Raw genomic sequence first — 24,695 nt, 5'->3', positions numbered from 1 at the left:
AGATAGTAAGCTATCAGGGCATCCTGATAAGGCATGTTCCTATTACATGAGCTCATAGCCCATATATAGCCCAAATCAACCAACAGTCGGCCTTCCATCTTGATGGGAAGTTGATTTTTTTCAAAATGTACTTGCATTACCTCACTTCCTACAAAACACACACACACACACACACACACACACACACACACACACACATCTTTGTATATATCAAGCTCAGTTTTCTCATTGAAACTCTCTGCTGACCCTCAAAAGGGGAAAGAGGAATTGTTCAAAGTCTTCATACTTTGAAAGGACCAGTGTGAAATTGTTTGGTTTCTTCACCTCAGCTCCTACTTTCCTCACGTGGAGGTCCACCCAAGCTCCACACAGGGAGGCCAGGAGCTGAGCTAGTTGTGGGCTATCTGTGAAGTCCAGTGGTTTTCCCAACGGAGAAGAGAAGTGCTGTGTGACAGCTATAGGCAAGTGATTCAAGGGGCAGGTTACACACCCAGTGCCTTTGTGTGAACTGTAAAAAGTTGCCTCCTCTAGGCCTGTAGATTGGAAAAATTTTCATTCTCAAGGCTGAAGCATCCCTCGTGAGAGAAGCGGGGCTTTATTTCAGCCACTCCTATCCCCTTCCCTTGTTTGGACCTCTCTGTGCAGGATGGAAACTGCCTAACTGTACTTGGTGACTGACTATGTGAAAGGGGGTGTGGCAGGGGTAGACCTATGTGAGGATCAAATGCCTGACCCCTACCGTATACACCCCACATATGAGACCTTTTTCCTCAGCAGCCAGAGTTTAGCCTTTTATTGGATCTTGTCTAGAAGATGCTAAACTCCTACTCTCTCATGCACACTGCCCCCAGCCACTAACCACCCCTGCCTGAGGCCTGTGATGATATCAATACTCAGACTAGTTGGAACTAGGAAGAATGTATTTCATGGGTTTAAAGGTTGAACAAGAAACTTAAAAAAACTTAAACTTAAAAAAAAAAAAACTTTAAAAAAAATTTCGAAAGGACAGTATGGTGTTATGGAAAGACCACAGGATGTGGAATCAGCTGACCTGGAATGGTGGCTTTATAAGTGTTAACTTGGTGAGGATGAACTACATTTCCCAGAATTTCTTTCCCTGAATGTTTCCCATTAGATTGGCTGTAAGAGATGTTCTTGGCTGAGATTGGAAGGGGAGCAGTGAAGCAATAGCCATTTCATAGGTTGCACGTGGTTGCACGTGTTGCCACTAATCTGTGGCTCACCTCACTCGTTCCCCCCAAAAGTGTCTTTCGTTACTGGTCTTGCCTTCCCAGAACACTCTACTGTGAGAGCAATTGCTGGTGCTGACCTATTTCTTCCACCCCATTCCAAACTTCCTAGTTAAAATTACTCTTGCATTTTTCTCTGACAGCTAAATAAACCAACCCCGATCCTGTCAACTCGCCTCCATCCCCTCCCAGGTAAAATAGCAGTATTTTCTCAGGGTCTTTGAGAGATGGGGCTTTTACACAAAGAAAGGATGTGAATAGAGCTCGTAGACTCAGGCCCAGCTGGTGGAGGAGGTATTGTGGGGTGGTTTCCTCCAAATCCCAACATGACTGGCACCATATGCTCTATTTGGATCCACAGTAAAGGCGATTACTTATGACCTGACTAGCAGAGAATATAAATACCTTAAGGAAGACCTCCACTGTTTAAATTCCAGCCTGAGGGGCTTACTGGAATATGTGGTATTCAGACAAGGAGGCCTTTTCCACTCCCTCAGCTCTGTCTGCCCCCTCCACTCCCAATGACCATGCGTGCACACTTCCTAAGGTCACATTCTCCCTTTCATCCTGCTGTGTTACCACCCTGTCCTCCATCTATCTTGTCAAAAGTGGACAAAGGGGTAAGAGCTACCCTGGGATGGCTTGACACAGAAAAGATGTCCTATCAAAATCCCAGATTGTCACGATGAACTAGTTTAGAGATAGCATGATACACTGCATTGGCTTTTCCAAAGTCAGTCTTGGGTGGAAAAAAATACTGAGCCTTTGACTCATCCCGACGATGTGGGAAATTAAATGGGGGGAAAAAAAAAGAGAAAAAGGAAGGAAATAAATGTCTTCCTTTTTGCCCCTAGGTTTCTTGATTCAGGGCAGCTCAAGAATCTTGGACTACAGTCAGCCGCAATCATAGGTGATTCCCCAAGTGAAGAGGCCAAACTCTGGCAAAAAAAAAAAGCAGATTTGGACCACTGCATTCCTACCCTAATGGATGCTGCGAAATAGACGCTCTATAACCACCCACAAATTTCCTGGTACTGCTGCTGTCATTACAAAATTCTGCCTCCTTTAAAGTATCATATCTTGCCCCTGCCAAAGAAAGCCAGCCTTTAAAAGAAACTAAATCCAAGGTCACTTACTTCCACATAAAGAGACTATTTCATCAGCTGCCAAAATTCGTTTTTCTAATGTACTCTTACCCAATAACTTAAGCCTGGTGTGCTGGGCAGAGTCCAGCTTGGGTAATTCCGTTCTCCCAATCAAATTCCCCCAAGGAGTTTGAACTGGAAATGACATTATTCTTCACTTCTTCAGCTATCCTATTATTAATCAAAATAATGCTTTTCATCCCCAAAGCATGATGGAGATATGAGGATAGAATTTCTTAGAATTTAATGAAGAGAGTTTCCGTTATATATATTTAGTAAAGTTCTTTGGAAGTTGAGTCTAGATTCATTTATTTAATGAAGAGTTATTAAAGTATATGCCCAGAGCTAGTCTCAACACTGTAGATCCAGCAGGACACAGAGAAGGTTTTTGCCCTCAAAAGGAACTACTGGAGAGAGGGGCAGGAATCAGACTATTTAAGTCATGATACAGAGTTTGGTATTATTATATGTGTGGTTGGAGAGGATTGGTGGAAGGTTATGATCAGATTTGGGTTTGTTTGTTTGTTTGTTTGTTTGTTTTTATAGAATTGCCATGAAGAGGAGAAGCCAATAGACAGAATATGTATGAGCCAGGGTCCTAACCTTTTGCTGCTTTCTGCTGGAATTGATCATTCCAGAATCAACACAACTGCGGCCATAATTTCCTCCCAACAAGCCTTCAAAGAGCATTGATTCTTGGTTAACTCCAAGGGCCAAGGAGGCCAAAGCCATGTTTGATCACGTGGCCATCAGCATTGCACTGTTCCATGACAAATCCTACCCTTCTTCCTCCTAGATGGCTGTACTTCATAGGCTCCCTTTGGTCACATAGGACACCAGACAAGAAGATAAATGAGGAAGAATGATCTCCAGAGCTCCAAGAGCTGCTTATGATCTGCTGAAGTTAGCTCAGTGGCAAAATCCAGGAGCAAAGGTATCTCTACATATATGTGACTTATTGAATGGTTATGTTCTTGGAAGAGCATTACTATTGACAAAGAATCACTAAAAACTTTTTATATATTGCCCACCCTGTGAACAGTGACAAATATAAGTAAGAAAGTCCCAGAATCTGAAAATATGGGCCACCTGGGGTGTGCAGACAGTTAAGCATTTGACTCTTGATTTGGGCTCAAGTCATGGTCTCAGGGTCATGAGATCAAGCCCCATGTCAGGCTCCAAGCTCAGGGGGAGTCTGCTTCTCTCCCTCTCCCTCTACCCCTCCCTTCCACATTCTCTATCTCTTTCAAATAAATTTTTTTAAAAAAGAATCTGAAAATAAAAGGGGGCATTACTGGTCATAAAGTCCAACCCCCCACCTAGTGTAAGATGCTTCTATGCAGCACTGATAAGGAGTCTTCCTGTGTTCTGTACACCTCCCATGTCAGTTGGGGGCCAAATGAATAGCAATTTAATTGCAAATTGTTCTGTTAGCTAGGAAAGATCATCGACTCTGGTACCTATTGCCCAAAGTTGTGGTCTGAAGGATCAAGGGACAGATAAAGTCACATCTTAAAGAGGAGCCAAGGTTAAGACCCAGAAAAAGAGGACCAAATAAGTTTGTCAATCACAATAAGCAAGAGGGAGAATAAAGGGTACTGAGCCATACAGGAAGATACCTAGGATGCTGATGAATGATGAATGTAGAGAAGGTACATTGGAGGTAAGTAATTCTGAAGAAATTCCTATGGGTTTTTACAGGTTCTCATGATGGAATTTTTAATCCAGTTCTCACACAAATCTGTATGATTGCACCAAGTACTTTTGGAGGGGCTGGAAAGGAATTTATATCCTGCTTCCTCTAAATGGTCACTGCCTCACATGGAAGCCATTGCTTCATTAGGAAGTACCAGTGCTTAGAATATTCTCTGTATCCTTTTCCCTCTGGCCATGGCATGACATACAGAGCAAATCTAATTCCTTTTCCTCATGACAATCCTTCAAATAATTAAAAAAGAGTTTTCCTGTCCCCTTTAAATATTTCCTGCTGTAGGCAACACATCCCTAGATTTCTTCGACTCTTCTCAGATGGCATAATTTCATAGCCACCAAACTTTCAAATTGGAAAGGACTTCAGAAAGTCAAGTCCAGATCTCCTTCTGGAAGGGGAGGTTCAGAGGGTTGAAGTGCAGCTGGGTAGGAAGTGCATTCTGCCCAGCGTCACCTGGAAATGGCAGATCCAGAACTTAAACCTGGATCTCTCCCAGTCCAGTGTTTTCCCCATATCTTTCAACAACCCTTCCTATCCCACTTCTGGATTCATTCCAGAATCTTAGATTTCTTCTTTAAATGTAGCTCCTGATCTGAAACCCACTTGCAAGAGTGTTCCAACCAAACAAGAAAATAAGGCAATTGTTATCTACTTTATAGTAAACTCTATACACCCATTAAGGCTGCTGCGATTAGTTTAGGTTTCTTTGGCAGACCCTGATGATTCATATTACATATGTAACTAATTAAAACCATTTGTATGTTTTTCTTTAACTTGAAATATGTCAAGCAAGACACTTTTCACCTTGTACTAGAACAGTTCATTTTTAATTTAATTTAGGTATAGGACTCCATATTGAATCCTCCTAAATATCACTTTGTTAGTTTAGATATTTTCTTTTGCCTGGTTGAGGTATTTTTTTTAAAAGATTTTATTTATTTATTTGACAGGCAGAGATCACAAGTAGGCAGAGAGGCAGACAGAGAGAGAGAGAGGAAGCAGGCTCCCTGCTGAGCAGAGAGCCTAATGTGGGGCTCGATCCCCCCCGAGCTGAAGGCAGAGGCTTTAACCCACTGAGCCACCCAGGCGCCCCTGGTTGAGGTATTTTTGAATGCTAGTTCTCCTATCAGATATGTTGGCTAAACACCCACATTTTATGACATTCATGGACTCAACAAGCACACTGCCACAAAGACAGTTCTTGCCAAATATGCCATGTCCTCCCCTACTTTTCCCAGACTCTCTTATAACTGGGTTGGGGCCATGCGACTACCTCTGGCCAATAGATTGCGAACAAAGGTGACATCGCTCTGGGCCAAGTCATTAAAGAGCCAATGTGATTCTTCTCTTCTCCTATTCACCTGATACAGAGATCTTAGAGGCCAGGTGGTCTAGATGTCATAACTTCAGAGAGGTTTACATGAGCACATGGCAATCCATTAAAGATTGTTAACAGTATTCCATTATAGTCTCTACCTTCAACTACCAATTCAATTTATTGCCCAAAGACATCATAAAAGAATTAAATGCCTTGTTAAAATTCAAATATATGAAGTCTCAAGGAACATGGTAATCCATTGTAGGATTTTTATTTTTTCCATTGTAGGATTTTAACCATGGGTGCGATGTACTCAGATTTGTATTTTAGAGATGCACTGGAGTGGGGTGTGATTGGAAGGAGCTAGAAGGAGAAGGAGAGGCAGCTAAGAGGTAAACTTTGGAATGTCTGCAAGGGGAATGTGTTGACTGGGGCCAATGCAATCTTACTAAGAACAAAGTTTTGTCAGTGACTTCATTTCCACTCTCACCATTGCTAGGCTGGCATAGCAGAGAAATAACCAAGTACACGGTCCTGAGCCTGGCTCCAGCCTGCTGCTCAGTTGGTCCTGCTCCATTCTCCTTCTCTCTTCCAGCTATTTGTACACTTTTCCATTTACTTTGATGTCTTGATGATTCTCTCTGATTCTGGGCTTTTGCAAGAGTCCTTCCTTCTGTTAAGAATGCTTTCTTACTCTGTCCCCCTGTCCAGCCTAACTCCTCAAACTCCAAATTTCAAGTTTTTCAGGGAGGCTAAACTAAGTTAAACTAAAGTTAGCTAAACTAACTAAGCTAAACTAAGTTAGATCTCTTTGTTTAAACCATTTGCCCCATACCCTTCCCTTTTCAGAACATTCGGTACCCCTGAAATCATCACTTCTTACAAGATCACCTGTTCTCTCCTTGAGACTAAAGGTTCTTTGAGGGCAAAGGCTATCTATCTCTGTTACCACTGAGAATTAGACAGTGCTCAGTAGGGGTTCAAATAATATTTGTTGAATGATTAGCTAATCATTTGTTCTGGAAATGTGCCAGAAATCAGTGCTAAACTAAATGGATTGCAAATTTTAAAATCTCTTCTTCTTATCCTCTGCCCTTCTCCAGATTCAGGGTATTTCCTCTTCCCAGCAGGACTCCTCAGGGATGTCCGAGAGTGATTCTTTCAGGTTTCCGGGGTTGTTATTGCTTTGGTGCAGGAATCTACGAACTACAGCCCAGCCCAAATCTGGCTGGCTGCCTGTTACATAAATAAAGTTTCATTAGAACCGAAGTACACTTGTTTGTTTCTAAATCACCAACGGCTGCTTTCACACTACAAAAGCAGAGTAGAGTAGTTGCAACCAAGAGCATATGGCCCACAAAACCTAAAACATCACCTTTACAGAAAAAATTTACCAACTTCTAGTCTAGTATAAATATTTTAACTCATTGAAGACAGCTGGGTGATTTCTTCCTGTCATCTCATCTATATTTGGCTTCTTTTCTTTTTTTTTCCCTATCCTTGATTTGAAATTGACAATTTGAAATTTATTCTTTCTATTAAAGAATGCATAACAAAATAGACAGAAGCTTACTGTCATCTGCTCACATACCTTCTGCACCATATAGTGTCTCTTCCACACTTGTCTTTTTATAATAAAAATCTTTTGTTAAAAACAAAAATCAGGGGGCACCTACGGGTGGCTCAGTGGGTTAAGCCTCTGCCTTCACCTCAGGTCATGATCTCAGGGGTCTGGGATCGAGCCCCACATTGGGCTCTCTGCTCAGCGGGGAGCCTGCTTCCTCCTCTCTCTCTGCTTGCCTCTCTGCTTACTCGTGATCTCTCTCTGTCAAATAAATAAATCTTTAAAAAAAAATCAGTATTTCTTTCTTTAGTTACTCAATTCACATTTTCTTTTCTTTTCCAGTTTTATTGAGGTATATTTGTGGGGTTTTTTTAAAGATTTTATTTATTGGGGGGCCTGGGTGGCTCAATTGATTAGGTGTCTGACTCTTGATTTTGGCTCAGGTCATGATCTCAAGAGTTGTGAGATCAAGCTCCACATCAGGCTCTGTGCTCAGTGCAGAATCTACTTCTCCCTCTCGCTCTGCTCCTCTTCCCACTCATGTGCTCTAACAAATATTTATTTATTTTTAGAGAGAGAGGGAATGGGTATGAATGGGGGGAGGGGCAGTGGGAGGGGGGGAAATCTCAAGCAGACTCCATGCTGAGCCCAACACAGGGCTCAATCTCATGACCCCAAGATCATGACCTAAGCCAAAACCCAGAGTCAGACCCTCAACTGACTGGGCCACCCAGGTGCCCCTTACTGAGTTATATTTGACTACAACCTTGTATAAGTTTAAGGTATACAACACAATAATTTCATGGATGTATATATTACAAAATGATCACTTCCATAAGCTTATTAACACCCATCACATCTTCCACATTTGTTCACCTTGCTCTACAAATGCATAACAAAGCTCATTTTATTGCCCTTAGAATTTCTATAAGATGTGTTTCACTCTTGGCTTCCTTCTACAGGTTATATTCTTTGTTGACTCTGTACTCCTTCCACCGACGGCTCTTCCACCACCAATGACCCTTTACAGTAAGAACTCACCAAAGAACTCTCTTTGCAGACACAATAATTCCTTCAGGATCACTTTCACTTGTGCTATCAGAATTTTATTTATGACAGTTTCTTATGGCTCATGGTTGGATCTTTCTATTATACCTGTGAGTTTTTCTTTTCCAGAAGCATGCACACACGAGCTTGAGTTAGGGAAGGGGCAGAGGAAGAGAAAGAGAGAGAATCCAAGCAGATTCCCCGCTGAGCCAGATGCAGGGCTTGATCCCAGGTCCCAGAGATCATGACCTGGGCCAAAATCAAGACTCAGAGGCTTAACTAACTGAGCCACCCAGGTGTCCTTTCAAACTGAAGAGTTCTGAGAGCATGTCAGAAGCAGCTCTCAAATTTTGGACTCTTAAGAGAATCTAGTACCTTTCTATGGTTCCCCAACCAATTCTCCCACTTGGTCAGTGTTATGGGTTGAAATATGTCCCCCCAAAGAGATATGTTGAAGCCTTAATCTCCAATACCTCAGAATTTAACCTTTTTTGGAAATAGGGTATTTATAGAGGTAATCAAGTTAAAAAGAGATCATAATCCAATGATAATGATATCTTTATCTCCAGCAAAGAGGAGAAACCTAGACACCGAGACAGACACACTGTAAGAGGAATGCCATTGAACATGGGAGCAGAGATGGGGTGAGCATCTGTAAGGCAATGAAGAGAAAAGAGTGGGAGCAAGCCCCCAGAAGCTAAGAGAGCACATGGAAAAGTCTTACTCCCAGGCTCCGGAAGGACCCAATCTTGTGAACACCTTGATCTTGGACTTCTAGCCTCTGGAACTGTGAGACAACATGTTTCTGTTGTAAGTCACCCAATTTTGTGATACTTTATTACAGCGGCCCTAGCAAATGAGTGTAGGCAGAATTAGTCCACAGATGTGAGAGTTTGCCTGCTGATTTCTCTGTGAACTCTACCTCATTTTCCTGGTTCTGCCTGCTCGAGTTCATCCCATTAGAGCCCATTGTTATCCCACTAAAGAGTCTCAGACTTGAGACCTAACCTCCAGATGTGTTCGTTTCAATAACTATAACGTGGAGCCTAGGAATCTATTTTTTATTAATACCTAAAGCCAATTCTGAGGTATGAGAAGTAGGAAGGACATGATGGACTTGGTATAGTTTAGCCTCCTTCCTGGCCCCAGTGCCATAGCACATCTGAAAACGAATGGATCCTTAGAAGAGGATCCACTCCTGCTCCTGACCTCAGCCAGGATCCAATGGCCACGTGACAGCCAGTGGGATCTTGTGCTGCCTGGTATTCTTCCTTGGCTGCCCACTCTCAGGACCAGGCCTAAGCCGGAGCCCTGCTCTTTCCCTCATTCCCTTGCTATTCCTTTGGTAGACCCTGAGAAGAGCCTGACCCTGGACCCCAGACTGGTGGCTTGGCCACGAAATTCTGAGGACAGATCTCCCAAATGACTGACTGCTCACTCTCCTGCTTCTTGAGCACCTCCTACCCTGTTTCCATTGACGCCCTGGTCATCTAGGGGGATTCTTGTACCCAGCCTGGGAAATATTCTCTGTAACCTGTACCTGACTTAAAAAGGGCCCTTCCCTGCCCTCTAGACACTGGCTATGCCACCCTGACTGCATCTCCAGAAGCAAGCCCAACAACTCTTTGGGTGCCTCAGTGTGCTAGATCTTGTACAATGCACAGCCCTTCTGGCTTCCATGTTAGGCTTACCATCAAGTGAGGGACACAAAAGGTACCTGAATGCACATTATCTATGAGTACAGGGTTCTAAGGACACAGAGGTGAGGCACCTGACCAGGGTCTGGAGAGTCTGGAGATAGGGAAAGCAGCTTGAAGAAGTTCCCATTTAAAAGACCAAGCAAATAAATAAATAAATAAATAAATAAATAACATTATTTATTAATAATAATAAATAAATACTGTATACTATGTCAATATTGTATAAATAAATTATTGTAAAACATCAATATATACTATTAATGTTGTGTAATGTTATATTTAATATTAATATAATAATACATAATGCTACTATGTAAGTATACAGTAATATATTATTAGCCTATATTTATATAATGTTAAGAATATAATATATTGTCAATATATTATTTACTATCATTAAAAATCATTAATGTTAATAAGTTTGGAAGGAGGGAGAGATCTTCAGGCTGAAGAGCCAGAGAGAGCATGGTGGTTCTGGTAAGAGCAAGTACCTGGAGGGGTAGGCAGAAGGCAAGGGTTGGCCAACCCCATGTGTCCTGCGAGATCTTTCCCAGAAGAGAGGTCACTCATGTCGATCACATTGGAGAATATGTCCACTGTCCAGCAAAGCCTCCCAGCACCTACATGAGGGGAAAGGGGGTGGGTGCACTTGAACTGAGCCTCAGCCCATCTGTCCCTCATCAGTCTCTGACTCTCTTTTTGTCTGCTCTCTTCATCTTCCCAATTGAATTTCTCTTGCACGCGACTCAACCAGCCTCACAAGCCACAAAAATAATCTGTGACTATTGTAGGCTGCAGTTTTCTCAGACTTTAGTAGGCAACCTCTTCAACCCAATGTAGCTAAACTAACATCTTAGGAATCGAACCTTGGCCACAGCTCTGCACCACCCTTCCCCCATCCCTGACCATTCAGGACAGTCCCCACAGGGGGCCTGCAAGGAGCTTAATTCCTGCTTGGAATTAAATAACAAGAGTTTTCTAGCAATCTAATTGATTTGACACTCATCACTCAAGAACTTGAGACACTGGACATAAGACCGGGCGTGAAACACTCTTCCCCAGTCCTAGGTATTTGAACTTGCCTGTGATGCAAGTCTTCACCTGGACAGCTTGGGACAGATGCTCTCTTGAACTGCAGGTTATACCTTCCAATTTAAAGGACTATTAATCAGCACGACATGGCAGCTAATACAGAGAGCAAATGGTAAAAAGGAAAGGCAATCATTTCCTTACTAAACGAAAGAAGAGATACGAATCTGAGGAACACAATCTGGCACTGATTGAAAGTAAATTACCAGCTGATTAGATGGCTGTAAATACAGGGAGTGAAGCCTCAACGGGCAGCTGGATTGCACAAGGGAGGGGGAAATTAGAGAGGGCACGGGAGGTGCTGAGCGCAGCCTGGGCTCACAGAAGAAGAATAGTGGCAGCTCTGTGCAACCAAGATTATCGAAGCAGGAAGGGACCTGTAGGAAGTGTTCTGTAGCTGGAGCCGGCATGCAAGGGTAGCCCCCCACCTTCCACTCCAGTCTCCTAGCCCCACATCCCTAATGAGCCTGAAGATGGTTGTTTGTTATTGCAACACAGGAAGGATCAATGACTTCTGTTCAGTGAAGGAAAACCTGTTTTAGGTTATGTGCAATCTGGAAGCCTCTCACTTCCTACCATAAAAGCTACTCTCATAAAAACCACTCACATCCCTGCAGTCTACAGAGACGGAGTCCACGCAGATGTCAGTGAGAAATACCATCCCCCAAATAGCAGCTGGGCCTGCCTCTGCAGAGAGCAAGCACTGAAAGAAGGAAGCCCCATGAACCGAGAGCTCTCTGCAATTAGTAGAAGGATCTCGCCACAAGGAAGGACGGAGTGGTGTAACTAGGAAACTGGGGTTCTCTTGTGCATACCAAAAAAGATCCCCTCTTCCTCTGGCAAATCGTGGGAGAGAGTCGGGCCAGCCTAGGGGGAGGTGGTTGGGGCAGAAATGGTGGGGGAGAAAGAGGATGGCTGTAATTTTTGCCTTAGTGTTAGAAGGGAAGTTTAGTAAAGAACGGATAGTGGGTGCCTTAGTCCCATGAGTATCACTGTTTCCATAGCCCTGGGCCCTGCCCTACAAGCTTCTCTAGTCCCTAAGCAAGGCAGCTGTGTACTCTCATTGTCCAAAGAGAGAATACAGAAAGAATATACAGCTGCTGGCTGAGCTCAGCAATACTCCACCCTCATTTTCTTTGGGTTCCAGCCCACAGGCCCTGGAGATGCTCTCCCAGGAAGGAAGGACTGGGGCACAGGGGACCCGATGGCCCCATCAGGTCCAGTTTGCATTTAGAAGGAACCATTCCAATGTCTCATGGCAGAAGATGTAAGAGGAGGGGTAAGTAATACAGAACAGAGAAAACTGGTGGGGGGAGGTGTTTGGGAAAGAGATTTTTGAGCTTCCATAAAGTCATTTTTTTTATTTGCCCCCTCCCATCCATATTTTGAAGACTTAACTCCATAAAGTCATTTCTTTAGCCAGATCTGACTAAGGGCGTCACTAATTCTCTAAGATCAAGCATTTGAGCTGACAACACACTGGATGCTTCTTGAAGCTCATTTGGGTGTTACTGAGACAATTAACGATTTCGCTAACTGGATGCAGTTCTGGGTACATTCCACATGGGAATCTAGTCATTCTCCACACATCTTCCAATTACCTCTATGCAGTTCAGAATTAAAGGACCCCTTAAAGCATCGGGGGTGCACAAAACTGTCACTGACAAGATTATGGTGGTCCACAGGTGAATTCTGGGCAAATAGTCCCTCTCATCAGCTGTGCCCTTGCCACTCTCTGGATGCGACACTGGTCACACAAGCCAGGATAACACAGATCACTAAAGGGACACACAGAGCTTACATGGGCCAAGGAAAAATTCAGAGATTCTTGGAACTAGTTTGGGGCCAACTTTTAGGTGAGGACAGAAATGCAACTGGGTTCGCTTCATCTGGTGTTAACATGAATGTCCACATGCCAAGTATCTGAGTCACTGACTAAAAATAAGAACAGATTGGAGAACTAAAGGGCGTGCCCGGGAGGAAGAGTAACGCTGAAGAAAAGGATGTAAGAACATGAGGAACTCTTGTTGACCGCTGCTTCCCTAACAGACCAGGAATACGCAGAGCAGACACTGCAGAGGGTGAGGGTTTTTTGCTTTTGTTTGTTAGTTTTTTAAAGATTTTTATTTATTAGAGAGAGAGGCTGAGCAGGGATGGGGGGCTAAGGGAAAGAGAGAGAAAAGCAGACTCCCTGTTGAGCGTGGAGCTCATCGAGGGGCTCGATCTCACAATCCGGAAATCATGATCTGAACTGAAATCAAGAGTCAAATATGTAACTGACTGCACGCCCCCCCACCCAGGTGCCTCTTGGAGTGTGAGTTTTAAAAGACCTTCAACACAACCATCCTTTTTTGCGCTACCACATCTTCCCCCCAAGTCTGATCAATTCCCACCGATGCTGGTAAAAGGTGTGTTTCCAGGAATCCCTCAAGTTCATTCAGTCCTCCCTCTCTGGCAAAGTCGAGGTGAGGAGCGAGGGAATGAAGTAAACATTTGGTTCTCACAGCCTCAAGAAGTACAACCTCCTTCTCTTCAGGCATCTCTGTTCTCTTTTCCTCAGGAAGCAGAGGAATCCCAAGAAGCTGCGGTGTGTCCTAAAGGAGCCAATTGAAAGCATTGAGTCTGCTTAGTTTCCAGGAGTCTAGGTTGGAACAGAATTTATTAGTGAACCTTGCACCAACTATAGCTGCCTGATTTTTCCACATAGTTTCTTCTCTGTAGCCAGAAAGTAAAAGTATATCCCAGGCAAGAAGCATTTAACAAGGTAAGACTTTAGAACTGCTTTAGTTAAATCTTGCACTCCAAAAATTCTGATGCAAAAAAAAAAAAAAAAAAAATACAGTCCTTTCCCAAAACTGATCAGTATTCATGTAATTCCCATTGAAATCTGGGCAAGTTTCTTTGCTGGCCTTGACAAGTTTATTCCAAAATTTATTTGAAAGGAAAAGGCCCTAGCATAGCCCAAATGATGTTGAAAAACAAGAATGAAGGGGGATAAATCACTCTTCTCAACGGTAAGACCTCGTGTATAACTACAGTATCAAGACAGCATGGTACCGGTGGAGGGAAGAAGTACATAGATCAGCAGAACCGAATAAAGAACCCAGATCTAGAGCCACACAAATATGCTGCCAACTAATTTTGATAAAGGAAGAAAAGCAATCCGACAGAGAAGAAATAGGCTTTTCAATAAATGGTGCTGGAAATTTGGACCTAAACCTCACAAGTAATACAAAGATTAACTCCCAATGGATCGTGGACTCACATGTGGGCACAGAACCATAAAACTTGTAGAAAAGAACACAGTAGAGTATCTTTGGGACTCCAGGGCTAGGCAGAGTTCTTAGACTTGACCCTAAAAGCATGATCCATAATAGGAAAAATTTATAAATTGGACTAAACACTTTTGCTCTAAACACTTCTGCTCTAGGAAAGTCTCTGCAAAAGGATGACAAGGCAAATAACAGGCCAGGAGGAAAGACATACAGATCACACAACTGACAAAGGCCTTTTGTCTAGAATATATGCAAAAACCTCCAGAAACTCAACATTTAGCATCTTTCATCACCATGTTTCACAGCATGTATTCTTTTTTTTTTTTTAATTTTTTAAAAGACTTATTTACTTATTTTGAGAGGGAGCAAGTGGGGGAAGACAGAGGGAGAAAGAGAATCCCAAGCAGACTGCCCCCAATGAAGGGCTCTATCTCAAAACCCTGAGATCACGACTTGAGCTGAAATCAAGAATCAGGCAGTCAAGGACTGAGCTGGACCACCTGACTTAGGATCTTGGGGGTGGGGGAGGGGTTGGTAAAAAACAAATTCCTGTGCCTCACTCTAGAAATTCTGATTCCATAGATTGGAGTGGGGCCTGAGAAATCTATTTGTTTGTTTGTTTTAGAAATCTACCTTTTTTTTTTTTAACTTATTTTCAGCGTAACAGTATTCATTGTTTTTGCACCACACCCAGTGCTCCATGCATTACGTGCCCTCCCTATTACCCACCACCTGGTTCCTCAACCTCCCACCCCCCGCCCCTTCAAAACCCTCAGGTTGTTTTCCAGAGTCCATAGTCTCTCATGGTTAATCTCCCCTTCCAGTTTCCCTCAACTCCCTCTCCTTTCCATCTCCCCATGTCCTCCATGCTCTTTGTTATGCTCCACAAATAAGTGAAACCATATGATAATTGACTCTCTCTGCTTGACTTATTTCGCTCATCATAATCTCTTCCAGTCCCGTCCATGTTGCTACAAAAGTTGGGTATTCATCCTTTCTGATGGAGGCATAATACTCCATCGTGTATATGGACCACATCTTCCTTATCCATTCATCCGTTGAAGGGCATCTTGGTTCTTCCACAGTTTGGCGACCATGGCCATTGCTGCTATAAACATTGGGGTACATATGGCTCTTCTTTTCACTGCATCTGTATCTTTGGGGTAAATACCCAGCAGTGCAATTGCAGGGTCATAGGGAAGCTCTATTTTTAATTTCTTGAGGAATCTCCACACTGTTCTCCAAAGTGGCTGCACCAACTTGCATTCCCACCAACAGTGTAAGAGGGTTCCCCTTTCTCCACATCCTCTCCAACACACGTTGAGAAACTACTCAGAGTGTCTGGCTAGCTCAGTTGGTAGAACATGGGAGTCTTGATCAAAGCGTCAAGAGTTTGAGTCCCATGTTGGGGGTAGAGTTTACTTTAAAAAAAAAAGAAAAGAAGAAGAAAGAAAGAAATCTACTAAAAATTAACAATGAATAAAAATTAAAACAAGCTCCTCAGGAGATTTTTTAAAATTATTATTATTAAAGTTTGAGAATTTGCACTCTTCAATCTAGTGAACTATGAAGGAAGAGTCACAACAGAAAGGAAATCAGGACTGTGCCACTAGTGCCCTGAAGGGACAAACAGGAACAGAGACTATTTAAAGACTAACAACAGGCACACCTAGGTGGCTCAGTCTGTTAAGCGTCTGCCTTCAGCTCAGGTCACGATCTCAGGGTCCTGGGATCAAGCCCCACATTGGGCTCCCTGCTCTGTAGGGAGTCTATTTCTCCCTCTACCTGCTGCTCCCCTTGCTTATGCTCTCTTTCTCTATCAAATAAATAAATTTTTTTTTAATCTTAAAAAAAAAAAAAGGACTAACACTAAACCAGACGTGTTGTGAAGAATTTCTAAGGAGCAACCACTCTTTAGATTTATTAGGATAAATGAAATGATGAAGTGCCCTCCCCCACACACTCAAGTATACAGTATGAGGAGAACTTGTCATGTATGGAGAGATTTTTTTTTAAATTCTCTGTAGCCATCCCGCTTGAGGGGCCTGGTGTTCACAAAGGGCTTGTGAGAGCCCAGGAAAGACCCTGTTCTCTGAGACTAAGGCATGTACTTTATTTAGCAAGGTGGGGGACACTCGTGCCCTGGCTGAACCAGTGTCTGGGCCTATGGGGAACCCAGAGCCAGGGACCTGATCTATGAGGAGTGAAGGCCTGCTTCAGGGTTCTCTAACGTCACTTTCTGTCACGACGTCTCCCACTAACTCACACATACGTATACACACAAGTCTAGAGATTAAGGAGCAGCTTCTTCTCACCAGCCCACCAAATAGTGGAATAGTCGGTGTTTCTGCCTTCACCATTTTGCCTCCAGCCCTTCACACGTGGCCAAAGGTGAGCCTAAGGAGGAGACAACGTGACTCAATGCAGACCCAGGTGGAAGCCAGGCTCCTCAGAGCAGCTGGTGAGTAAGGGGACTGTCACCGCATCTCTGGAAAATGTGCCGGAGGCCCCGCCTGACAAAGAGATCAAGAAAGCTGCCAAAGGAAGGTGAGGCAGGGAGCTGTCAACCCATCAAAAAGTGAAGTGGCCTTTAGGATGACCAAGACCAGCCCACAGAGCTGCCAGAACACACAGATCTGTGGCTAAGGGCAGGAATGACCCTTCAGCCTGATCCAGGCCCTGAGGGCCTTTGCCCTCCAACGGCGCTACTCAGTGGCTTTTCAGACCCCAGCGCAACCCAGGTCCCTGCGTTTTCCGGTCTTTGCTCACTTGTGTCTTTTTGTATCTCCTCGCGGTCACAATTGATGGGAGCTCATTAGTGCTGAAGCCGATTCAGCTCATTTCCGTTCACCTCATTATTTGTTTGACTTCTGGGCTGAAGCCAAGAAACAGACATTAACATTCCCCCTGCAGAGCAGGCTCGCTAGACCCTTGCAGGCACGCTTACATTTGCCCCACTCTCCCAGGCATGCACACATATTCACGCGTAACCCCCCTACACACTCACACACAGGCGCTCATGCACACACACACACACACACATTCGTTGCACATGGGCACACAGCTGCTCCAGCGGTGCAAGGTCTCTGCCTTTGGTGACTAGGGGCATTTAGGAGAACTTCAAACCTAGGATTTCCTCCTCTTGCCCTCCTGTTCCCCTGGCCGCCTGGACACCCACGCCTGTAATCTGTAATTCATCACTACGTCGTCGGCCCTGTTTCCAGCCATAGTCAATTGAGTGAGAGACCTTCCCACCTTCCTTCTCAATGAAAATCAACTGTTGTAAACCCAAGCTCCCAAGAAGTTCCAGGGACTAGCCTGACTTGGATTTTAAACAGTCCTACCGCCCTGCCTGCCTGGGACTCAGGCTGAGCTCCAGACGAGGCGGGGGAGCCCTCTAGTGGCCAAGGCTGATGTGACAACAGGCGTTGAGGGCTCCCGGATGCTGAGGAACCAGTCCACTTTGGGGGAAGGAAACCGCTGTCCCTAAAATCTTTGCAACCTAAATACTCCCTCTCCATCACCCCCCAGATCCTCCTAGTCACCAGGTCCTATCGATTTCCCTTCCGGACAGCTGTCCCCGTTGTCCGACCCTAGCTCTGCCTTATCACGCACGCGTAGTTGGGTTGCCGGGACCTCTGTGTCTGATCCATTATGGAACTTGCTGCCAAATTCATCTCCCAGACACTCACTGTTGGTCTTCTATGTTCTCTGTTTATGACTTCCAGACTTCCCTATCGTCTCTAGCGGTGATCCTCAAAGGGAGATGCCGTTCCTTGAGAGGCATCTCACTGTCTCAGGACAGGCTGGGCAGCATTTCCACACAGGGTCTGGAGATCTTGATGCTCTTCGCCACGCCGTGCTCATGTTGAACCACTTTTATCGAGGTGTCGTTCCTCGCAGTGCCCTATTACTGAAAGGTAGAGGGCTGAGGAAAAGATGGAGAACCACAAGTCCTCGGGGCAAAAGTTCAAACATCTCAGCACCCCTCACACACACACACACACACACAGTCTGGCCTCGAATGTCCTGTCTAGCTTTAGTGTTACAGTGTAATGTCAAGGTTAAGGACTAGCATCAGATGGTCTGGCTTAGGACTCCAGGTGTACAACACCTTAACGGTATGAAAGGTTCTAGATCCTCAGTTTCTTTACAGGTTGTTGAGATCTTAATGAGGTAGCCTGTGGATGAGACTTCACCCAGTGCTTGCCCCGGGGTCAGTGCTCACTTAAGGACAGCTGTTATTAGTACTCCTCTGTCTATAAGCCGACTGGTTGCTCACAGGCCAGGCATGTCCTTACATTTTCCATCTCTGACTTCTGCTCTTGACGCTTTATTGGCCTGGATGTGCCCTCCTTCCTCTCTAATATCAAGACCTCACCTGTTCTGCTGAGCCCAGCTCAAAGTTCTTCACCTGCTTAGGGAAGTGAGCTAATCCTGGACTTAGGGACCTCACACATTATCCCCTGTGGGAGGAAACAAATACTTTGTGATAGTGCCTCATATAAACTTATGCATCTGTGTAACGGGCAAATGTGTGGGATATTTTCTTGTTTGTGCAAGCATTCTAAAAAATTAGATAAAGGCTTATAATATGTATTTATGTCATACTGAAATAGTTATTCAAATTGTTTTAACATTTTTCTTCTCTGCATAACTAGATCATAAATGCCATGAGGATAAAAGCTCTATTTTGTGCTTATATTCTCCATAGAACATATCTTATGTGATATTTTCACTATATTAGGTACTTAATGCTCATTTAATTAAGAAGTGACTTGCCCTTTAAAGCTATTTTCCATTCATTATCTTATGAGATTTGATTATCTAATTTCTACAATATCCCTGAAAGAAAAGCAAAGCCTACGCCTCTTTCATAGGGAATTTCTTATTGGAAGTCTTGCAAGCAAGTTGTGTTAGTTATATGTGTTACATCACAATAACACAGTCTCCAAATGGAAAAGTATCTGGGTCAAAAAGGGTGGTAAATTTTTTAAAGTATGCTTATACTATGTTTATTTACAAATCATTTAGAATTTAACCTATAAATTATATTCTATATTCTAAAAACACTTTCACTGTAAATTTCAAAAATAATTAATATCCTACAGTGAGATACCACTGCATACCTATTAGAATGGCTAAAATATATGAAAAAAATCAAATTGACAATACCAAACATTGACAAAATACAGAGTACTGTGTTGGTTGGCTTGCCCAATGCTAGAGCTGCTTTAGAAAACAATTTGTAGTTTCTCATAGAGTTAAACAAAGATGACTCATATGAACCAGCAAACAGATGCCTAGGTTTTTACCCTAGAAAACTGCCCACTTGTGCTCACATAAAAAACTATACACTGATGCTTATAGTCGACAAAGATAAAGAATGAACTAGTACTTTCCAGGAATTATGGGTGGGAGAGGGTTTGGCTACACAAGTGCAGCATAAGAGAATTTGAGGTGGGGGAAGGGATAAAAATTGTCTATTTCCTGATTGTGTTAGGGGTTACACAAATTTATGCATGTTAAAAGGTCATAGAACTATCCACCCCAAAAAAGTGAAGTTTACTGTACATGAATATAACCGTAACACCATATTTTTTAAAAGAACACTCAAAAGCTCAGGAAAAACTGAATGCTGTCAATGAATTCAATATAAAGATATCAATCGCCTATTACGTCTAAGGCACTGACTGGGGTAGGTGAAAGGGGAACCAGAGCCTAGCCATAAGCAGTTTAAGCTTTAAGATCTGCCAGAACCAAGCTTGAACTGCTGGTCTATCTCTTATGAAATGTGTGTTCTTAGGGAGGTTGCCTAATGTCTTTGAGCTTCAGTTTATGAAGATAATAAAACACAGAATATAGACCCAGTAAGAGACTGAAAAATGATAACTATTATTACCACCATAGAATTGCTAATGCTAAAGCTGGTGATGTCAGCAAAAATGATGTCTCTGAGGTGCCTGGGTGGCTCAGTCGGTCAAGGTCCAGCTCTTGGTTTTGGCCCAGGACATGATCTCAGGCTTGTGAGGTGGAAAGAGTCCTGTGTTGGGCTCTGGACTCAGCAGGGAGTCTGCTTCTCTCCCTCCTCCTCTCTGCCCTTGCCCATGCTTGTTGTGTGTGTGTGTGTGTGTGTGTGTGTGTGTGTGTGTGTGTGCGCGCGTGCGCATGCACACTCTCTCATGCATGTGCGCTCTCTCAAATCAATCAACCAATCTTTTTTAAAAAAATGATACCCAGAATCTAACCAGTCTTGGCACTCCCACTGTCACTGCCCTGATCCAAAAGCCACCACTGCCTCCTGCGATGTCTTACTAGCTGTTCTCCCTGCTCCCATCCTACAGACTGTTCCCAAGCCAACCACCACAGTGATCTCTTTAAAATGTAAGCCTGATTATGTCTACTCATCCGCTCGAAACACAGCTGTGACTCCCCATGTCACTCAGAGTAAAAGGAGGAGTCCTCCCCGTGCCTTCGAAGCCCCTGCATGCACTCACACCATTTGCCTCGCTTACATTCTATTGCTTCCCACACTCCCGCTCACACCTCCTCCCCTTTTTCTTCCTCTCTTCCTCGCCGCCCGCCCCCCCCCCCAGCTCCTCCTTCTCCTCCTCCTTCTTCTTCTCCTTCTTCTTCTCTTAAGATTTCTTTATTTGAGAAAGAGAGACAGGGAGAGAAAGCGAGCAGGGGTAGGGACAGAGGGAGAGAGAGAGAATCTTGAGCAGATTTCCCATAGGGCACACAGAGCCAGAACGGGAGCTCAATCCCACTGCCTCTGTGATCAGGACCTGAACAGAAACCAAGAGTCCCGGGCTCAACAGACTGAGCCACCCAGGCGCCCCCTTGCTTCTTCTTCCCCACTGCCCTGTTACCCTGACATGAACACACACAGCCTCTATTATTAGCCATTGCACTGGTTGGAACAGTTTCCACGTGCCTGCATGGCTCACTCCCTTACCTCCTTTGTGACTTTGCTCAAATATCTTCTAATACCTTCTAAGAAAGGGGGGGGGGGGGAAGTATTTATACTGTACCTGTCCTAACTACTGTCTTTAAAAGTTCAAGCTCTCCCACTTTCCCCCAGCCCTAACAGTCTCCCTTGTCTTGCCCAACTTTTCCTTATCTGTATGTCTTATCACCTTCTATATAACAAAACCAAACATTGGCAGATAAATTGCTGGTGGGAGTGTAACTTGGTATAACCACTTTGGAAATCTTTTAAAGAGTTCAAAATATTTAAGTCTTCCAAATTTAATTAAGGATTTAAAAGATCTTTAAATCTCTAAATGTAAAGAATATCTACTAAAGCTAAAAATATCCTATGCTGCTTCTGCATGTAAATCCAACAGAAAGAAATGCCAAAAGACACATATTAAGAATGTTAAAAGCAGTTTTATTCATAATATCTCTGAACTGGAAATAACCCAGACATCCATAGTAGAGTAGATAAATAAATCGTGATATTTTCAAGCAATGGAATAATACACAGCAATAAAAAATGAATGATGGTACTCTTAACAACATAAATGAATCACAGGCCTAATATTCAGCAAGAAACAAAAGAGAATATTGTATATGATTGATCTGATGTTCAAGAAAGGCAAAGACTTTAATGATAAAATCAAAATGGAGCTACTTATTTCCCTAATGGGGAGGTAATCTAATCTCTCTGAAAATAATGATAATAATATCCATCTTGCATGCTAACTGCAGGAAATGTGTCTTTAACATCTAAGACCAGATCCTGGCACAGAGTATTGGCTAACTGAATGATAGTTTGTATTCATGTTTGTTCTCCACTTGCAGTAGTTTAGTAATTGGCAAGTCGAAGATAGTTCTAGGATACCTAACACAAAAGTTCCAGTATAAATAAACAAATGTGTGTGTGTGTGTGTGTGTGTGTACATCCCTCTTTAGTTGCTTCCCAACAGCCATTCCCTTTTTCTTTTTTTTTTTTAAGATTTTATTTATTTATTTGACAGAGAGAGATCACAAGTAGGCAGAGAGGCAGGCAGAGAGAGAGGGAAGCAGGCTCGCTGCTGAGCAGAGAGCCTGATGCGGGACTCGATCCCAGGACCCTGAGATCATGACCTGAGCCGAAGGCAGTGGCCTAACCCACTGAGCCACCCAGGCGCCCCCTTTTCTTCTTAATAATAGAATCTATTTTTTTTTTTTTTTCAGAGAAGCCATATACCCAGCCCAGAGCGATGAAGAATGACTAAGCCATCCTGGACCTCCCATGCTTCTTTGCCAAATCCACTTCCCCAATTTCCCCTTATACCTAAGGATGCCCATGGGCGAGGTTTGGGCCAATGAGACCTAAAGAAAAATCCTGATGAGAAACTTTTAGAAAAGATTTGTCCTCCTTGCTGAAAGGAAAGGCACACATTCTCTCACTGTCCCTCTCCCCCATGTTCTGCCTTTGGATGAATGATGTATGGAGTTATGACATCTGCCTTCTGGCCATTGCAATCATAGAGAAAAAGACAAATCGCCCCCACTTATCAGAATTAGCAAGTCACCTACCTTCAAAGTTTTTGTTCTGAGAATTATCTTTATTATTTAAGCTCTATTATTTTAGCCATTGTAGTTCAGTACTCTGTTACTTCCAGCTGAAATCATTCCCTTATAAAAAACAGGTGTGAAAAAAGAGAATGCTTACAACAATAATTAGGACATCTTACCACGCTCTCTGTAATTTGCCCAATGTCTGGGCACAACCCACCCCTCTCATGGTCCTTCCATGGTCTCCTCCTTGCCAATTTATGAAAATGCCTTCACTTTCGAAGGCAAACACCTTTCAATGGCATGTGAACATACTAATGAGGTCAGTAACTTTCCTTAGGTTTTGAGGCTAAGGAATGAAACTTAAAACATGGGGAAATTCTATCTGATTGCTGAATTTGCCGGAGGGTAGCCAACTGCTAAATGTTGGTGGGAGCACATACTAACCTACGTTTGCCCACAAGCACCCCAGTGCACCAATGCTGTAAATATCAATGTACCGTGAATAGGCTCATCCGAGACTCATTCCTGTGTGGCAGGGCAGATTTATCTTGAAGTCGGTGACATCCCACGGCCCTCGTGTGCCCACCCCTGTTTCAAGGCCCTGTTTGGGGTCCAAGCAATGCGTTCTCATGGTAATATGCCTACGTAAAACTTGAAAGCATGTTAGCCCCAGTCAGATAAGACCTCTGTCTCTTTTCTCTTCTACACACCCTCTCTTGCACTTGCCCTTCTGTAGGATGGTGTTACAGAGACCGGGGGTTGTTTGGGATTCAGCTAAGGGGAAGTTGAGTTGAAGAGCCACAGAGTTTGGGTTAAGAAGGTTATATTTATGTGGTTTACTTTCACATCTAGTTAAGTTATTGCTAGCTATTCTGGTGCAGGAATGGCTCCTGGCATTATTCCCGCTGCCCGCTTTGGCAATGCCAGGGGTCATATTACAACATGAACATGAACTATTGCACTAGGCATTGAAAGTATACGGGGATTGAAGAAGAAACAAGCTTCCAAAATGATGAAACAAGAAGCCAGTCTGTGGAAAATCTTCCAGTCTTCATCTATGTAAAATTATAAGCAGAGGATTTGATTCTCACACATGTCCAGCCAAAACAAAAGTTCTGTCCTGCCAGGAATATACTCTATAAGCACTGGGTGCAGTTATAAGCTCACAATATTCTTTTATGTCAATCACACAAAATAGAACCTACCAGAATTCCTGTGCTTGTGGGGCACAAAGCAACACCAGCTCTATGGTGAATATGTTTTGTTTAGTCATGTATTTTAAAAATCCAGTAAATTAGGGGCACCTGGCTGGCTCAGTCGGTAGAGCATCCAACTCTTTATCTCAGGGCCAGGGTCAGGAGTTCAAGCCCCACATTGGGATAAGAACCTACTTTAAAAAAATAAAAATTAAAGTTAAAAATTTTTAAATTAAAAAAATCCAATATATTGGATCACATTCTGAATAGGACCACAGTTTTAAACAAAATGAGATAAAAATTTATCCATCAATGGAGCACAACAAAAAAACCAAAATCACTCTACATATTTATAAACAAAGCCACATATATAGTATTAAGAGAAGTGTGATTACATGGGGCACCTAGGTGGTACAGTCAGTTGTCATCCGACTCTTGGTTTTGGCTCAGGTCATGATCTTGGGGTGGTGGGATTGAGAGTTGCATGGGGCTCCATCCTGAGCCCAGAGTCTGCTTGAGATTCTCTTTCCCTCTCCCTTTTCCCCTCCCCTAGCTCTCTTTCTGTATCTCTGAAATGGATAGATAAATCATTTAAAAAAAAAAAAAAAAGAAAGAAAGAAAAGAAAAGAATAGAGCACCTAGGTGGCTCAGTTGGGTAAGCATCTGCCTTTGGCTCAGGTCATGATCCTGGCGTCCTGGGATCGAGGCCCCCATCAGGCTCCCTGTCCAGTGGGTAGCCTGCTACTTCCTCTCCCCCTACCACTCCTCCTGCTTCTGTGCTCTCTTTGTCTCTCTCTGTCAAATAAATACAATCTTTAAAAAAAAAAAGAAGAAGAATGTGATTGCGTAATCAAGTAACCTAACGTAATGTAGGCTGTTTGGTTTTTTTTAA

Source organism: Meles meles, chromosome 1 (genome assembly GCF_922984935.1).
Source record: "Meles meles chromosome 1, mMelMel3.1 paternal haplotype, whole genome shotgun sequence".
In the NCBI taxonomy this organism is placed as follows: domain Eukaryota; kingdom Metazoa; phylum Chordata; class Mammalia; order Carnivora; family Mustelidae; genus Meles; species Meles meles.
The sequence above is the reverse complement of the archived record's forward strand: the minus strand, read 5'-3'. Positions refer to the sequence as shown.